This window comes from Mixophyes fleayi, chromosome 7, assembly GCF_038048845.1.
Source record: "Mixophyes fleayi isolate aMixFle1 chromosome 7, aMixFle1.hap1, whole genome shotgun sequence".
In the NCBI taxonomy this organism is placed as follows: Eukaryota; Metazoa; Chordata; class Amphibia; order Anura; family Limnodynastidae; genus Mixophyes; species Mixophyes fleayi.
The window spans coordinates 128,115,831-128,134,388 of NC_134408.1; the positions used below are offsets into that span (position 1 = coordinate 128,115,831).

Consider the following 18,558-nt stretch of genomic DNA (forward strand, 5'->3'; position numbering starts at 1 on the left):
AGAGAGACCACCAAAAAAGTTAGTTCTGTCACCTTCTATTTTCTTAATATTTCACAGATTTTAGAAACCTGGAGCCTGATTCATTAAGGATCTTAACTTGAGAAACTTCTTATTTAAGTCTCTTGGACAAAACCATGGTACAATGCAAGGGGTGCAAATTAGTATTCTGTTTTGCACATAAGTTAAATACTGACTGTTTTTTCATGTAGCACACAAATACTTGATAGCTTATTTGTACACTGAAATTTAAAGTTGATATTTGTGTGCTACATGAAAAAACAGTCAGTATTTAACTTATGTGCAAAACAGAATACTAATTTGCACCCCTTGCATTGTAATATGGTTTTGTCCAGGAGACTTAAATAAGAAGTTTCTCAAGTTAAGATCCTCAATGAATCAGGCCCCTGGTAATTAGATTTTAATAATTTGCTGAATAAAGTTTGCTTTTAGTCTCAAGGACTGGAGTGCCTCTAGAACTACCTTTTATTGGTGATCTCCCTCACTTTTTGTCCTTTATCTCTACTTTTCTAGTTGTGTGAGCACCCAGTCATGTTATATCTTTTATTGGTTTGAAAGGTATACATACACTGAGGTCAGTCCTATGCCCTGAGCGGAATAGATCCTCCCTTTTCAATTGGGACTCAGAAGCAGCCTTGGTGAACATATTGCCGCAATCTACCTACAAGAAAGCCTTATGATGTCACACAGACCCGCTGAGTCATACTCTCAGGCACACTAACTCCTGCCAGTCTGGAGCTGCCCACAGTGCATTTCTACTTGCACAAGTATGTCTGGTTTCCTGCCAGTAAGTTCACACCCACGTTCCAGTTTCTGGAATCCTACGATCAAACGGGATGCTGAAGCACTGCTGACCTATCATTTGATCGTACCCCTGCTTATAGAATTAGTAGGCTGTTGTCAAGGCCGGCGCTACCATTAGGCAATCCTAGGCGGTCACCTGGAGTGCCAAGATTAGGGAGCACCTAAAACATTTAATGAGCGAGATTATTTTCCCCATGGTGCCCCCACACTGAGCTTCGGTTGCTAACATGGAGAGGCAGCAAATAGCAGCTTCTTACCTGTGATGTTACCATTTTCTGGTCGTGTCAGTGACATGCTGGCAGTGTGGTAATGTCACAGCGTAGCTGGACACTCTCAATCTGACCAGGTGATGCCTCTGCCCCTAGCCCCCCCCCCCACGCTACACAAACACCTTGCCTTTAAGGCACGCCGCCAGCCGTGGCTGTTGTATTTGACTTCCTACTTTATATGATACGTTTATTTTGTTTGCTCGAGGGTCTCATGACAAAAAGATATGGTGGAGTTCTTGTAGTTTATTTAGACACGCAAGGGGAAAACTTCTACTGGATTTTAGACAAAACTTAAGTTGTGGTGAGCTAGTATCACAGCAAGTAAGACAGGGGAGGGCTGGCAAATTTTAGTAGGGGGGGGGGGCAAACTCGACTCAGCAGCCTATTTTAAAGTACAAAACTGCAGGTGGCTCAGTGACCCAGCCCAAGGTAAGTCACTACGACTGCCCCTTACCCCCCAGGCCAACCAACCCCTGAAGTAAGGGCAGAGTCTCCTTGTAATGGCCCTTGAGTCACTATTCATTATTGCTGGAGAAAACTGTACATGATACAAACATACAAAACTACATACTCCAGTATTATCGCCTGTATCAAGCAATTTAGAGTTGATTACAAGCAAACGTGCTGTGTCTCACGTAGAACTTCTTATGTTGAACGTCTTTATTTATTTGACATTTTGTAATAAACTGTCTTTCTCAGTGGGCGAGTAAAAACTGGAGATCTCCCAGTTAGATTGCTCCAAGCTTCGTCTCTCTCTTCATAAAAAACGCAGAGTGAGTAAAAAGTGACTGACTATAAATATGCCAGTCAGTGGCATGACTTTCTATCTGGCAGGGCAGAAGTTCAGACTGTCCACCTGTTGTCTCCGTTACCACATCTGAGTGCAGTTCTAATCTCTCACATCAACAGCACAGTTAATTAAGAAAGACAAGCCTACACCAAGGTCATGACTTCCACCCTATGGCCCAGCTGTTTAGACAGAATGCGGATGCACAATTTTGAACTTTTAAAGCAAAAAAATATATTCCTTAGGTGCATGCCTTCTAAACGTGACTTTGCTGTTAAGAACTCAAAAACATGAGATCAGACACATGTATTATTGTCAGAATCTTTCTGCAAAAATGCAATTATCTCTAGTCCTGGTGACATAAATTATACATGATGAAAAAAAACAACATTTTTGATTGAAGAATTGCATTATTATCATTTGTAGTAACAATGTTCTGTTTTGTACATTGCTGTAAGGTCAAACCGTCTCCACCTTTTAGCAGATGGTTGCAGTCCCACAGGTCATCTCATGATCGCTATATGCTCTATGGTACTTGGTACACATGCTAAACCTCCGAGTCTGTGACTGGTACCTAGATCTGAATGGTGGGCTTATGACCATACCAAAATCTCCTTCATTTGGGCCCAATTCCCTATGTCATTCTTTCCTTCCAAAGTGCTTCCTTTTGGGTTTTATGTATGGATCTATATAAATAAATCCTTTGTCTCCCGATTATCTCTGTTTGGCTTATAAATTTAAAACAGCCTGCACACAGTCAGGTCTATTTATCATCGGAGGTCCCAGCGACGCAGAAACATGTACAGCTGCTATTCAATAATACCTCCCCTGCGATCCTCTGTATGAAAACTCTCTCCCCAAAGAGCCTCATGTTTCGTTGTGAAAGGGACTGGTGCCATTAAAGAAACTGAGTGGAATTAATGCGCATGCGCCGATGTTTCGTCCCGCATGCTAAGCAAAACCTAAAAAGAGGAGGAGCTTGCAGCCTGCGAAGAGGTTCCTCTCCAGCGGTAGCGCACTCCATTTGAAAAAGACAGCTCTGATTTCTCCAGTGGTAAGCTTTCGTTAAATGGGACCAGGTGGTAAAAGACCCTTTTTACGGCACTTTTCCCTGATTTTAGATTCTTCGATGTTTCATATATAGGCGCCTGAACACTTTTACATGTTTTATTGCTGAGCCACCGAGTGTGTGTGCGAAAAGTTGTGTGTGATTTTTTTTAACAACATATCTTAATTCTTTCGTCATTTCAAATTGCTGGAAGGTTCATATGTAGCAGTTTAAAGTCTGAATAAGTTAGAACTACAAGCATTCATTTAATTGGAAAACGTGTGACGCTGATATATCTGAATAGTTCAAAGGAATTCAAAGGTACAGGGCCCATCTGCCAGCTGGGACCCAAAATGTGAGCAGTTTAATAATTCATACTGCATTGCTTCACATACCTTACACTTCTAACTACTAGGATGCGAATAACATCCTGCCATGTGTTGTTTTGTACTAGCACAGTGAGGGCTAACCTGTGACACTCCAGGTGTTGTGAAACTACAAGCCCCAGCATGCTTTGCCAGTAGATAACTAGCTGATAGCTGGCAAAGCATGTTGGGGCTTGTAGTTTCACAACACCTGGAGTGTCACAGGTTAGCCCTCACTGTACTAGTATATACTGCTCTATGAAATTACACAGAAGGATAACCATTCTAAACATTGCTGTGGGACAGGCGCATAACAATAGGCGGTACAGGGGGTACGGCTAAGGGGCACCGATGCTGTGCCACGTCAGCTCCCCGTGTGATGCCTCCTTTACCTCCGAAGCCTCCACTCTTGAGATCTCTTCTGAGCGCCGCTTGCCCAGGTCCTTACATGTTCAGAAGAGGCCCCTGCTCTGCTCTTTTGAGAGCAGACCATGGGGCCCTGGAGGCGAGAACAGCACTGTCGGGCCCCTAAACAAATTTTGCTATAGGATTCCAGCAAAGTGCTGTTCCGCCCCTGCTCTGAGGACATTAAATCTCTGCTCAACTCATGGTCGATGAACATCAGGTGGAAGAAATATGACAAGATTAGTAAAAGGAAAAGAGCTTTATAAGAAAGTATTACTACAAATGACATCTTAGCTGGTTTAGCTGCATTATGGTCATACAAGGTAGGGTAGTCATGACTACATTCCCATTTAAAAAAATTGCATCCAAGATGGCTGACTTCAAGATGACCGCCATTCTGACCACATACTCTAAAAACCCACACCCAGATCATATGTGTAGACACTGTTTTAAAAGGGTGTTTCCACACTTATGGACCACCCTGTATAATTAAATTGTAAGTAATGGCCCCATTGTGGGCAGGATTACGGTGACTGATACAAATGTTAAGATAAGTTTGCAATCCTGACAATGGGGTATATTTACTAAGCTGTGGGTTTGAAAAAGTGGAGCTGTTGCCTATAGAAACCAATCAGATACTAGCTGTCATTTTGTAGAGTGCACTAAATAAATGACAGCTAGAATCTGATTGGTTGCTATAGGCAACATCTCCACTTTTTCAAACCCGCAACTTAGTAAATCTAGCCCAATGTCCCCAAAAATTCCCCAGGAATTACTGGGACATGACAGAATGGATGAAATCCCTGAAACATTTGTATATCTATTAAATTGCAAACATTATCAAACACATTACATTGAATTTACTCGAGATTATATACATTGACATTGGACAGTTTAAAAATGGATAAGCCACACTAGTTGTATTATCTATTATGGAACAGAGGCTTTGAGTGAGTGTCAAGCATTTGCTATAATGCGGAAGTCTATAGACCGATCTTTTTTGTACCTTGAGCAAAATTCACCAAAGAAAATAAACTCAAGTATAACTGAAGAAATTATGTAAATGTGCTTAACAGCTCCAGAAACAATGGGGATTTTTTTTTTAATCTTTTCATATAAACTGAACTTTGAATGAACCAGACTCCAACTGCAAAACTACTGGTAAGAAAACATTTTCATGCACGGTTACCGCTCTTTGTTAAGTGGAAAGAGGCCGTTTTATTGTTGGTTACTGCGAAATGTGCAGAGTTTAGTTGTGATTATAATCAAGCTGTGATAACGATTATACAGTTATTATTAACTGCTCTATAATATAAGGCAGAATAGCCGGTTAAGATGAAATCATTGCTCCCCTGTGATCCAGTCATTAGATATTCTGTAAAATTACAACCGCTTGACAACATTGCACTGTGATAAATTTGTTGTTTTATTGATATAAAAATATGTTTCAGTCAAGAACAAAGTGGTTTTGCAGATATACAGGGCTACAAAGCGACAGGAATTGAGAAACAATGTAAAATATTTCAAATTAAAACTCTTTAGGGCTCATACACTACCTTTGTGTTTAGGTGCAACATTTGCATCGAACCACAGCGACAAGTGACCAAGAGAGCGTGTATCTCATTGGTTGCTAGGATTTAGCTATCACTCTCCCTCCCCCTAACTTTCTAACGCTCTAAATGTTTCACCATTTCACATTTCCAGTTATGTCTCATTTGCTTTTAACCCCCTGTAGAGCGACTATGTTCCAACAAGTGGAGAAGTCATAAAAAAATCCGTGCAGCATGTCTGTTTGGTAGGAAAGGAGACATAAAGGCCATGGGGGTGCACTCACGGTAGGGTCTGTTTTATTTGTGAAAAATATGAATATGAATTACATTTACGACTCTGAGGTGGAATGGGGGGAGAAGGGTGGGCAAGCGTAGGCTGAGTACAGCTAGGGTGTGACTGAGGTATCTCAAGCTGGTGCCACTGCACGCAATGACAATCAGCACCACTACCTATCAGCTTCTGATTGGCTGATTGCGAGTTGAGCCCTCCAGCTATTCAACTATTGATTGGTTTAGAATTTGACAGTAGATAAGAACCGCATGGCCCATCTAGTATGCCCATTTTTTAACCTCTGGTAACCTCAAACCCTATTTGATCCTTAGTTCTTTGTAAGGAAATCCTTATATCTATCACAAGCATGTTTAAATTGCTCTACTGTATTAGCCTCTACCACCTCTGATGGGAGGCTATCCCACTTATCCACTACCCTTTCTATGAAGCAATTTTTCCTCAAATTTCCTCTGACTCTACTTCCCTCCAGTCTCAGTACATGTCCTCGTGTTCTAATACTGATCTTCCTTTGAAGAATGTTTTCCTCTTGAACTCTTGATATTTTTGAAAGTTTCTACTATGTCTGCCCGTTCCGTTCTTTGCTCCAAACAATACATATTAAGATCTTTTAGACTTTTCGGGCCATGGAGTTGGGCTGCTACATATGAAGTTTCATTTGTTTGTTTGCATTACTTGGTTGATATTTCCACTTGGACTGTGGAAGGAAAGAAGATTCCCACTTGTTACTCCTGACGTAAACTTGGCGCATAAGCGAGTGATGTAAAGCTGGACGCATTGTGCACTAAATGAACTATAATATGCCATACTTGTCAACTCTCCCGGAATGTCCAGGAGACTCCCGCATTCCGGGTAGGCCTCCCGGACTCCCGGGAGAGTATGGCAGCCTCCCGCATCTGCCCACTTCCTAGTGAAGTGGGCAGCATTAGATCCAAAATTCGGCACCGCCCCCCTCTGTAAAATGACGCATTTGCACCATTACGTCAAGGGGGCCGAAATGGTGTGATTTGAATAGCTCCACCCACGAAACGCCCACATCCCCCTGGCTGCTCCCAGATGCTGACTTAAGAAAGTCGACAAGTATGTTTCATGCCCGTGTCCTTTCCTGCTTACATTTGCAGGAAATATTTGTCTCTACATGAGACCCTAGGGCCTGATTCATTAAGGATCTTAACTTAAGAAACTTCTTATTTAAGTCTCCTGGACAAAACCATGTTACAATGCAAAGGGGGCAAATTAGTATTCTGTTTTGCACATAAGTTAAATACTGACTGTTTTTTCATGTAGCACACAAATACTTGATAGCTTATTTGTACACTGAAATTTAAAGTTGATATTTGTGTGCTACATGAAAAACAGTCAGTATTTAACTTATGTGCAAAACAGAATACTAATTTGCACCCCTTGCATTGTAACATGGTTTTGTCCAGGAGACTGAAATAAGAAGTTTCTTAAGTTAAGATCCTTAATGAATCAGGCCCCTAGTTCTCCACAAAATTCTACTGCTCTTTGTGTTTAATATGATTTCATCTTGCCATAATCCTTTAGGATATAATGATTAACATTGATATTCCCGCTAACTATTACACAGTATATATTGATGAGAACGGTAATAAAATAAAAGACAAGTTGTTTATTTTTTTTTATTCAGCTTTATTACCAATGACAGATTATACATGAGTGGTGTTCCATTTTACTAATCTGTTACTTTGCAAAAATGTCCAGATGGGAGAGAAAAAAAACAAAGACAGGTGGATAAGTAGATATAAAAAAAACAATAACTGTGTGAATCTATGATAATTCCTGTGCCACATTCAAATCAAACCAAGTTTTATTCTTAGCATCATGCAGAAAATGACTGTACAATATTGTCTATTTAGACAAAGAACTGGATCATCAAACACTCTGTTCCGCACTAAAGGAACAACTTGCTATGTCGTGTTATTGTGGCCACAGGCAACACAGCACATAAAAAGTCATCCTAGGACAAACTGTGCGACAATAAGCATGCTTAAAAAACAAACAAGCAAACAACAACAACAAAAAATAAAAAATAAATAACGCCTTAAAAAGGGTTATTAAACAAAATAAAATATTATTATAAATAGCAACTTATTGTAATCACCTGTTGCATTGATGTTTGAAAAATTGATCGTACTTTGTAAAAGACAAAACTAAAACAAGGAACAACCTAAAAACAATACATTTTGAAATAATACTTCTTTAGAGGATACTGACTCTTTATAAGGATAGTGCATCATATACAGGGCCGGATTAACCCAAGGTCTAACTGGGCTACAGCCCAGGGGCCTCGGGCATCCAGGGGGCCCTTGACAGAGCTCAGCAGAATTATTGATCGGGACAGGGGCGGGGGCGCCCCCGACCCGATCAATGCTGAGCTCCGTCACTGCAGTCCTCCTTCTCCGGGGCTCAGTAATCTCCTTACTGAGGAGATCTCGCGAGAGTGTCAAGAAATCTCCTCAGTAAGCAGCTTACAGCGTGCCACAGAAAGAGGACTGCAGTGACAGGAGAAGGTAAGCGCTTGGGGGGGGGGGGGGGGGCGGTCGGCTAACAGGGGGGGCCAGTCTGCTAATGGGGGGGGGCCTCACGGGGGAATGGGGGCCCCCTTAGCCCAGGGGCCTCCATTCCGTTAATCCGGCCCTGATCATATAAGAATAAATTATCCTTGATCAATACATGGTTAATCTGATAAATCAATCAGCATATTGTATGGCTGAACTAATACACAGAAAACAGCTCATAGGATAAAACGATTTACAGAAAATATTAATGAAAAGGTAACAGTCACACCCATGTATGAGCCTAGGAATCCCTCAATTTGCAAGATGTGGCTGTAGTAAATGGAATAAATGTGAGTATTTAGCTTTTCGCTATCTTTTTTTAGAGGTACAGCCGTCCATCAGAGAAGTCCGGCAGCGTGCGATCATGTTCCCTTCTGCTCCTCTTACGATTTAAAATCTGACAGGGGTAAGCATTGTAACCTGCTCAGCCAAGTGCAAACCTGCATGCTCCAATGACCAGCTGATGATGGTCTCCCTGTGGCTCACTCTTGTAATATTATGTTTGTTTCCTCCGCAGGCATTTCCTGCAGCGCGAATTTCAGCTGTACCTGTCCAAAAATATTTATTTGGAGAGAAGAACAAAACACCTGCTTTACATTACTGCAGGACTACCAGTAAATGGTCCAATAGAAATAGGTCAGCCCTCAACAATGACTTCACTATATAATCAATGCATGAATAATACTTTCTTCTGATAATAAACTCAATGAGGAGCACAAAAAGAAATGTTAGAGTCAGAAAAGATCCTTACCTTTTATTTCATGTTATTGCACGTTATTTATTTGTGCCCTGATCTACACAATGTACAGCGCTATGTAACATGTTGATGCTTTGAAAATAACGGATGATAATAATAATGGGCCTGATTCATTAAGGATCTTAACTTAAGAAACTTCTTATTTAAGTCTCCTGGACAAAACCATGTTACAATGCAAGGGGTGCAAATTAGTTTTCTGTTTTGTACATAAGTTAAATACTGACTGTTTTTTCATGTAGCACACAAAGATCAACTTTAAATTTCAGTGTACAAATAAGCTATCAAGTATTTGTGTGCTACATGAAAAAACAGTCAGTATTTAACTTATGTGCAAAACAGAATACTAATTTGCACCCCTTGCATTGTAAAATGGTTTTGTCCAGGTGACTGAAATAAGAAGTTTTTTAAGTTAAGATCCTTAATGAATCAGGCCCAATATTATCAATGTTTGAGTGCTGTCCATAATACTTATTGTGGCAGTACACTGTCCTGTCATGCTTTATACAAAAAGGGGGTAATAAGGTCAAGTTAGGGCACTTTAAATTGTGGAATTGGTGTCTATCTATGTAAATGACCTATTTTAAACCTTTATAGGTATTGTCACGAATATACTTGAACTGAAGAATAATTAACGGTATTAACGCTGCTAAACAAGGAGGCGTGAAGTCTAAACGTGCCTCTAGTCATCGCCAGGGACCCCAGCAAGGAAGTTTGAAGTTTGCTGCAGAAGACACGCAGGTCTCGGCCCTCCAGGTTAGCCACCAGCGTAGTAGCGGGTGAGGAGGCGTGGTCGTACAATTCGAAGTCAGGCCACACGGACAAACGAGGTACCAGAGGATGAGACAAAAGAGTTCTCAGGGAGTCAGAGGTTAAACCAGGAAATCCAATCAGCCCAAAGGAGAATCCAGAAGCAGGGTCAGACAAAGCTGAGTCAGGAGCCAGGAAGTCAGTCTGAGTACTGCTAAACAGACTGGAGTGCAGGACCATAAAGGGACCTTGAGCCTCCCTTATATAGCATATGAGGTCTTGTGATTGGTGGCAGTAGAATCGGCGGTCAGGAAAAAGCTGACCACCGGGGAGAAGAGAGAGAAGTGTCCCGTTGCCCAGCAACGGAGACGCAATGTACCAACGCGTGCGCCCGCCGCTCATCGGGCTAAGAAGGAAGGAGCGTCCTGTTGCAAGGCAACGGGATGCGGCAGAGCGTAGCAGGAAGGCGGCCATCCTCGGCACCTAGTAGACATGCGGGAACGGTGCCTGACGGGTATGAATGGATATATTATTAATCACCCTCTGCATTGCCGTATGAGTGCCACCTGTTCACTTCTCAACAGTCTCGACATTCAGATCAAATGTTCTGAATGTTGGGACAGCAGCACAGTCTTATAAAATTGGGATTGCCCCATCTAAATTGGGACAGTTTGGAGGTATGCCTAAATACTCCAATACACCTCTGACTAGGTTGGTAGAAAGAAACCCATGAGTCGAGTTTCTACCAACCCAAAGGCAGGTGCCTGGATTCCATGATTTGCAGCTCTTCCACCCACGTACACACAACTTACAAGTTCCAATAATATAACAAGAACTTTATGTTTATTAAAACTATGTTATAGTCAGACAAAATTTTACATTAAAATAAGCTACTACAAGTAAATTATAATATAAAAGATAACAATTGAAAAGGACCTAGTGCACTGTAGTTAAGATGTGGGGTCCCGCCGGGGCTTTGTGGATGAGCAGTGAAGTCCACTTGGGGGCGGTATGCAAAGCACGCCAAGCACCGAGATGATTCGGCGCTTACCAGGCTTACTGTGTTCCAGCTGGCCCTGGGCGCCTGGGCACAGCAATGACCCTGCCATGTAACTGGTGGAACGTTGATGGTACCACTGCTGTGGAAAAGACCTGTACTCTCTACATACAATTACTAATTGCAATACTTACTACCAATTATAATCTAAATGCTGGAACGTTCAAAATATATTGTTGGCAAAATGTAATACTATTAGCAAAGTGAGCTCAAAGCTATTTACTCAGCACTTTAGCCTGATATACAACTTGACAACTCATTTCAGGCTAACTTATACAGCCAGTAGAACATATAGTAATACTTGCTTTGTCTAGGTCATCGAATTGTCTCTTGTACATTCTGGTAGCTACGCGCTTAAGATATATTACAGTAATAGTGCAAATTAACTGAGACCATCTTACTAATTAACAGGGGCTCTAGAGAAAACCAATTTTGGATGTAATTAGAATATAAGGGAAAGAAAAGATGTGTTTGAAAATTATTAAGGAAGTGTATTAAATCATTTCTCGCTGTGCTTAATTTTTAGCTAGAAGCAAAGAAAATCAGAGGATTATTAAGCTTGTACAAACTGAAAGCTAATTTGGATGAAGCCTAAAATAAGTCTTTTACCTTGAGATTTCCAAGACCGACTTCAGTTAATTAGGTATTCGGGTATATTTTTGCAATGATTGTTCATTCACAATGTATTACTTTAAAAAGTGAAATGAAAAACCCAAAAAAAATCTAAAAAAAAATTTGAGCCGAGTTAAAATACATCTAATTATACATTTAATAGGTCCCTTGCTGACTGTGGATAGCTTGGCAGGATCATCTCTCAGCAATAGGGCATGGTAATATATGCTTAAAACAGCGAAAATTGTATGAAAATACAAATGTTTTGCAATTATTGTTTATCTGTATTAGTATTTGTGAAGTGTAAAAAGTTAGATGTGCAAATTGCTTGTTAGAGCCAATCAGGAGAAAGGTCAGTGCCTCTGTCTTCATTTTAATTGGCTTGCAGTTTAGTCACATCACTGAACAACTGCTCTTCAACACAGCAACATCAGAAACATCCGGATCAATAATGACTTTCCTTACACAATAACATACATACTCTGAAATAATCCTCAATCCCTCGATCTCCTTTCTGCTCTCCATCTATACAACTTATCTTCTCCACTCATCTAAGCTACATACATAGATACGGTCACAATTTTCTTCTGCCTCTAATAATGGCGAAAGTGTATCGTGTGCTACTCAATTCCTCATTTTCTTTTCCTCAAACTTATGTTCCGACTGCAGTTGGAAAAAACGTGTTGCATATATATATGGGCCATTCCAACAAAAAGTGGACATGGGTCATAAAAAATAAAAAGTTGGGCTATTCATAACATTAGTTTCCCAGTGCATCAGTCTATAGTAGTATAAAAAATGGGTTAGTCACAGTGTGTCACATGACATCCTGCCATTTTGTCTTGTTTCAGTAATGGCTACCGGGCATCAGGCATACACTGATTGTGCCCACTGATGATCTATTGCTAAGAAAGATGACTTTGTTGTAGTAGTAGTAAAGTATGACAATGACGAATTTTATGGGACTGTAACTGATATAAATGAGAATGGAGAGTTCTGTGTGAGGGTAATGCATCCAGCCAGAGGTGGGTGGGTATGGCCAAAACAAGATGATGAGATATGGTACCCATCTGAAGACATTGTTAGAAAGGTAAATGACCCTGTACCAGTTCATGTAAGGGGCCTTTATTCATTTCCTGATTAATGTATTTGATGGTAACGATTTTCAGGTTATGTCCGTTACACATACACTCCATTAAATATTGTCAAGGTAATAAGAATGACTTTCCTGAAAACTGTACTAAAACAATCTGTGTGGTTTATACTTTATTGTAAAACAGTATGTAATACATATCTGTTGTAGTTTCAGAGAAATCAGACATGTATTTTATGTCAGAAATTACCATGTCCTATCTCGGTTACATCCCTTACATTTACATTTGCTTCTTTATGTGCATTTTAAATTTGAAGAAATCCAGATGTTTATCACAAACATTGTATCCGAGAGTTACATCCGTTACTTTGCCCATATATATATTAGATATTATACACACATATATATATATATTTATTTAATATTGTCACTGTTAATCTCAGGTGTTAAAGGTCAAATAGAATGTAAAAGTAGAAAGTGTGTATATATATATATATATATATATATATATATATATATATATATATATACACACACACACAAACATATACACTTTATATTTTTACATTCTAGTGGACCTTTAACATCTGAGATTAACAGTGACATTATTAAAAAAAAAAAAAGAGGAAAACCTCAAAATGTAAAATCCTCCTGGTATTTCAGAAGATGATAAGGGATTTTGTATCTTATCGAAACAAAATGCACTGTAGTAAATCTGAGATTATGGTATCATACATAAGCAGAACATTGAATAATCCCACATGTCAATAAGCAGAACATCTACAGCCTGGGAAAAAGAGATTAATTTATTTCTCAAGAACCATGTTTTCTGTGTAAGAATTTTCCATAACTAAAAATAAATACAGATACCAGCCTTGGAAGCATATTAAACATATCGGGCCTGATTTAGAGAAAGTAGCAAAAGTAGCAAATCCAGTTAAGGTACCAAATTTGCACATAGACAAACCATGTTGGTGTAAGGGATGCATTTATGTTTGCATGCAGGGGAAATACTGAGAGAGCAGGGAACTCTCCCACAAACCTGCCCGTAGGGAACCTAAATGACGTGATTTGTGGCGAAATACTTCATTTTGGCCAAGACACAATGACGACTTTGTCGTAGGAGTGAGGCTAAAATGACATGATTTACCGCGCTCCGATCCCTTACGCCCTAACACCACCCCCCCTCCGGGATCTCCCACAGGGCAGCAATAGAAAGTTGGCAAGTAAAATTTAGATTTGAAATAGGACACGCCCCCTCCCAACTTTAAACCTGTCTCCATATTTTAAATGTGACCCCCCCCCCCCCTGCCCCTCAGCATGGTTTTGTCAAGGTATAAATCTGTACCTTTAACGGAATTTACACCAAACACTAAAAGAGACCCATTGTTGCTAATCTTCACCTACTTATTAACAATTTTTTTAAACCATATCATACCACAGCTTTGTCACTGTTAGACTGTTGCGAGCTAGATTTTCATGAATTTGACTCATGTTAGAAAATATATAGAATGTTGGAACATAAATTGTGAACAACAGATCCATACGGGCAGCAAGATGGCTAAGTGGTTAGCACTTCAGCCTCACAGCGCTGGGGTCATGAGCTCAATTCCCGACCATGGCCTTATCTGTGTGGAGCTTGTATGTTCTCCGTGGGTTTCCGCCGGGTGCTCCGGTCTTTTTCTCTCTGTCTGTGTGTGTATGTTAGGGAATTTACCTTCTATATAAGTCAGTTATTACATTGTTTGTAGCTAAATTATGCATTTCATAATTGGCTTCTCCCTCCTTTTTTCTATGGGGCCTATTAAGCTGGTGTGATTATGTAGATTTTCTAACGCTGAGTATCGCAGCGATAGTAAATCTGGTTACATTCCAATTTATCGATAAGTGATACTAGCTGTCAGCTGTAAGACTGCTCTTACCGCTCACCAGACCAGTGCAGGGTGTGTCTGCTCATATGTGATCCGGCACACAAGTGCACTGTAAATGGAAGCCTGACTTTGTCAGTAAAAAAAATAAAATATTTATTTTACTATAAAAAAATTAAAAAACGGTTTCTTTACCAAATAAAGTATTTTGTCTTCTATCCTGGCATTGCTATCGCCATCCGGAGAAGAGGACAGCTGCAGTACTTGTACCGCTGCTGTTCTTATTAAATAAGCATCTTCAAGATGGTCCACAGAGCAAGAGATACTCAGCAATAGCCACCGCCGGCGTCACCCTTTAATGAATTGGAACCAATTTTCGGGAAAAAAAAGGGCTTCTTTCCATTTAGTAAATAGGCTCCTTAATGTTTATTGGTCTTTCAGACAGGAACATTTCGGGAGTATACACCAGAGCCAAGAAGGTAACAAGCTCAGCAGAGGAGGATACACTAATGGTTTTATTTTATAAAATGACTGCCTCCACGGCCAACACATTGCCTTAACTGTGTGAAGTTAATTTGCACTTTGATATATGAATATATTACTACTGAATACACGACAAGCTGACTACAGTTTTTTTGACATGACATTTTGTAAATGCTAATATCACTGAAAAGCTTATGAAGAATCCCAAACAATGGTTAATGAAGAAGGAAGATTATTTTTTATTGCCAACATTTTCCCATATGAAATGTGACAAGAAAACAGACTTGCCCTTTCACTTTAACAAACATATTTACATTTTTGCAAAATCAGTTAGAATCCTCAACATCTTTAGCAATAACAACTTACATGTAGCTCTAGTTGATCACTGGAATAAGATAAACTAGCAAGGCACTATGGGAAAGCAAGACCTGAGACTACGGCTAGTGATATATGGACACTTTGTGAGCCCATATATTTTAGCTTTATGGTTCTTGGCACTTACACAATGTATTTGCATGCACACAATACACAGAAGTAGATTTACTAAAATTTCTGCAAAGTAAAAGTGGAGCTTTTAACCAATCCCATGCTAGCTATCATTTATCTTGTACATTCTAGAAAATGACAGCTAGAATCTCATTGGTTGCTAAGGGCAACACCTCCATGTTTGTTTTTTTGGAAGTTTTACCTCATAGTGTAAATTGGAGCTATTGTCAAGAGTGCTAATACTCTCTAGAGGGCAGCTAGGGGCAGCATTCATACAGCATAAAAGCTCTGGTATTACATTAACTTATTGCTTAGCACAGTGGCCCGGTGGTTAGCACTTCTGCCTCGCAGCACTGGGGTCATGAGTTCGATTCCCGACCATGGCCTTATCTGTGTGGAGTTTGTATGTTCTCCCTGTGTTTGCGTGGGTTTCCTCCGGGTGCTCTGGTTTCCTCCCACACTCCAAAAACATACTGGTAGGTTAATTGGCTGCTATCAAAATTGACCCTAGTCTCTCCCTCTCTGTCTGTCTGTCTTTGTGTGTATGTTAGGGTATTTAGACTGTAAGCTCCAATGGGGCAGGGACTGATGTGAATGAGTTCTCTGTACAGCGCTGCTGAATTAGTGGCGCTATATAAATAAATGATGATGATGGATTGCTTATATTGCCTGCTATAGGAAGGAAACAGAGAGCAGAGCCAGGGCCGTCTTTCCCATTGGGCACAATGGGCAGGTGTCCGGGGGCTCTGCAGCCCAGGGGGGCCCGTTGGAGGCAGCACAAAAAAAAAAACCTGCAAAAAAAGAAGAGGAAAATACTTACCTTGCGGTCAGCTGGTGATCCGGCTCCTTCCATGGTCTTCTCCTCCGTGCGGCGCTCGCAGTGCATGCAGGGCGTGACGTCATCACGCCCGCCCGACATCCGGTGCACTGCTTTGCCCGGGGGCCCAAAATGTTGTAAAGGGGGCCCTGAGCAGAGCAGTGGGACTGAATTATCCAGTCTCACAAATAAGTGAGTCTATACAGTAATTTAGGCTCATATAAGTATTTTACATATGTTTTACTCATAAAACCAAAAATTTGTGATTGGAAAAGCTCTAGATATTATGGCATGCAACCAATCTGCCCATGCCATGCCCATTTCAAATGGTGCAATGTCCCCGTTTAAGTAGTAGTATTGCTCTTTATTGGGTGCTATTGGCAGGTATTGTCAAAGGTGACTAAAAACTATTTTGTTTTCCTGTATGAACCAAAGATGTCCAGTAATTGGACAAAGTAATACAACTTGCAATACTTGTAATACAACTAGATATATAACTATACAATCAAATCATAACATTTTTATTATCACAGTTAAAATAAAGTATGTATATATATATATATATATATATATATATATATATATATATATATATATATATATATATATGGCAGTGAATTAAAATGAGAGTTTTCACACTATATATAATGTAAAATCATTGCTATAATACACAAAAATACAGTATGTAAATATGTAAAAATCAGTCAGAAACGTAGAGGAGCAAAAAAAAAAAAAACCTAACAAGCTGAAGTGGAGAAAGTTGTGTTAACCAATGTTTGAGCCTGATGAACTATATTTGAGATTTTCATACAGGCATACCAAGAATCTGGGCTTGAGGCCATGGACGTAACCACTCGGGTAACAGAGGGAACATCTGCTACGGAACCCTGCAGCTGACAAATCACATGTGCTGCACCGGGACCTGCTCACCTCTGCCCTCTCCTCTAGGCTCATAGGCTTGACAAGAACATATATTTAGCAATCCATGATGGAAAAATAAAAGGTTTGAAGGGCACAGCAGTGTGCTCCTGTTTTTGCTCATTGCACTTTAGAGTCTCACAAAGATTTCCAGGTAGCACCTGACACGAAGGTGTTTGAGTCTGTATGCTGATGATTTTTTATACTGATGACTGAAACATTTAAACATACAGTGAGAGCGTATTTTGTGATCTGGATCAATTTTCATTACAATGCAGCCTGTCCATTCACCTGGAGCTAGTGGGATCACTGAAGTATACTGTATAAGCTCACACTCTCACAAAGTGGCTAAGTGATGTCATGGGTTCATAATGAATTGAGAGGCTGCATTCTCAGCGATGTCTCTGGTTTCTAGCTAATTGGTAGGCCAACCACAGAATCGCTGCCTACGCTGTGTGCCGTTGGCAAGTGCCCTCTAAAGGATCGAAAATATCCCAACATCTCTAAATACTTAGAGATTCATTAAGAGTTGAACATATGACAATATATTTTAGAGTTGAACATATGACAATATATTTTAGAGTTGAACGTATGACAATTTTTTTTAAGATACGTATTTCAGTATTTCCATTGCACGCCAAAAATTCTTACTCTTATGTCCCTATATACATTGTTGCATCGACCTACGTCTGGAAAAGCGGAACGGGAATGGGCAAGTGCCAGTTGAGTACAGTAAGGGGGGGTGTACATAATTACGATACAATTAGAAGTGGATGTTGTCGCTGATGGGTCTATAAGGAGTTGTATCTCTTTTGGGTACTGGAGCGTTGCGATGATGATGATGATGATGATGATGAGTAGCACTATTTTGCTGCTTATGATTGTCTGATTGCATATTGACCCCTCGTTAGCATTATGACTATATTAAATCAAGTCGTGGCGGTCTATCACATTAGTTTTTATTTGGACTATTGCAGGATTTCTATTTCATATTAAAGGGAACAACATAAGTTTGTATTTCATTTAATTTGTATTTTGTAATTGTATTTAATTAATTTTATATTGTCAAAGTAACTTTTGCCTTTATTAATAATTGTCAAATAAAAGTCAAATCTGTACACTACGGCAGGACGTAGGTATATACCCTTGTACGGCTGACATACCACTGGCGCAAATGCTTCTGTTTTTGAGCCGGACGAATTTTGAGATGTATCCAACTCAACAAATACACTTAAGTATGATTTTTCTTGTGTGCGTTTTTTTTTTCCTACTTTTGTTTGGGGAACAAATTCATCCAGCTCTACATGAGCCCCGTAGAAGTCATTTAAAATGGAACTCTGAGTGAACTGAGAATTGAATTGTGTTTTTCCTTCACTGACATGTTCATCCAACGTGAAACAATTTCAAAATAAGTCATGTGACACGAATGGGCAGATCCTGTTTACTGTGCACCTACAGACAGATTGTTCGAGTGTAATAGGTGCTTCTTTACGCTTGTAAAACGTACACCTCCTTAAATAAAAAAATAAAAAAAGAGCAGTCCTTTATCTCGTGCTTTCGATGATCGAAAACCCTGGTGCTCAATGCTGATGTCATTTGCTTC

At 39.9% G+C, this 18,558-nt stretch overlaps 1 protein-coding gene across 4 annotated transcripts in view; it reads right to left on the reverse strand.

Annotated features, from left to right (window-relative positions):
- B3GALT1 (beta-1,3-galactosyltransferase 1) overlaps positions 1-18,558 on the reverse strand; it is a 230,150-nt gene that overhangs the window by 104,306 nt on the left and 107,286 nt on the right. For 2 of the 4 annotated variants that reach the window (XR_012678307.1, XR_012678308.1), the window contains exon 4: positions 8,226-8,665. The exons of the other annotated variants lie outside the window; for them this stretch is intronic. The gene's annotated coding sequence lies outside the window, so the exon portion shown is untranslated. Of the gene's footprint in view, positions 1-8,225; positions 8,666-18,558 lie in introns of those variants that run through there. 4 annotated transcript variants of the gene reach the window in all.